We start from the raw sequence: 884 nt of genomic DNA, 5'->3' as shown, positions 1-884 counted from the left end.
AAAAACACAGCTGTGGATCATTCAGGTAACAACCCAGTATTATTATTTTCTCTTGTGGACTATATGTAAACATCTTTTATGTGAAATATCTCGTTCAGGTCAGTATTAAATAAACAATAACATGCATTTTGTATGATCCCTCTTATTTTGGTAAAATAATTAACATTTTGCTGATTCTGCAAGGTGTATGTAAACTTTTGACTTCAACTGTACATGCATGTGTATGTATTTATATATATACATAAAATAATTCACAGTTCACACACACATGTATTATGTAAACAAAAGCTTTTATTTTGGATGCAATTAATTGCAATTAATCGTTTGACAGCACTAATAAATTTGTTCTACATAAATAAATAAATAAATAAAGGTTTATATATTTATCATCAATGAATCCAATTTGTTTTACAGTTTTGTAATTTAATAATGCTTGATCCACAGTTAGCCATATTTTGTCTTTATACTTTATAACTGAATAAATGTAATTTTAACAGTTAACAAATTTATGCTGATTCTATCCAATTTGAATCAATGCATTTTGAAAATGCATTTATTATTATTTAAATAAAGTCAAATGCAAATAGTTAATAATAAATTGTGCCATTTTTGAGTGTAGTAAGACTTCCTTAAGACTGATTAGTTGTTCAGGCAACCCATAACTATTTTTTTATTATTTTGTATAAAAGTTCAGTTTCAATTTATGAAGCTAATCTTTATTTCTTTTAGACATGGTTCTAACATTTTACACAGCATCTGTTGCATCTTTTCTTAGACCTCACCGGACAAGTGTAAAAAAAAAAAAAGAATAAGAGGTGTAAAAACAAACAAAGATATATATATATATATATATATATATATATATAACCATGCTACAGCATATA

This window comes from Sinocyclocheilus rhinocerous, unplaced genomic scaffold (genome assembly GCF_001515625.1).
Source record: "Sinocyclocheilus rhinocerous isolate Xijiao unplaced genomic scaffold, SAMN03320098_v1.1 scaffold189, whole genome shotgun sequence".
Classification (NCBI taxonomy): domain Eukaryota; kingdom Metazoa; phylum Chordata; class Actinopteri; order Cypriniformes; family Cyprinidae; genus Sinocyclocheilus; species Sinocyclocheilus rhinocerous.
The sequence above is the reverse complement of the archived record's forward strand: the minus strand, read 5'-3'. Positions refer to the sequence as shown.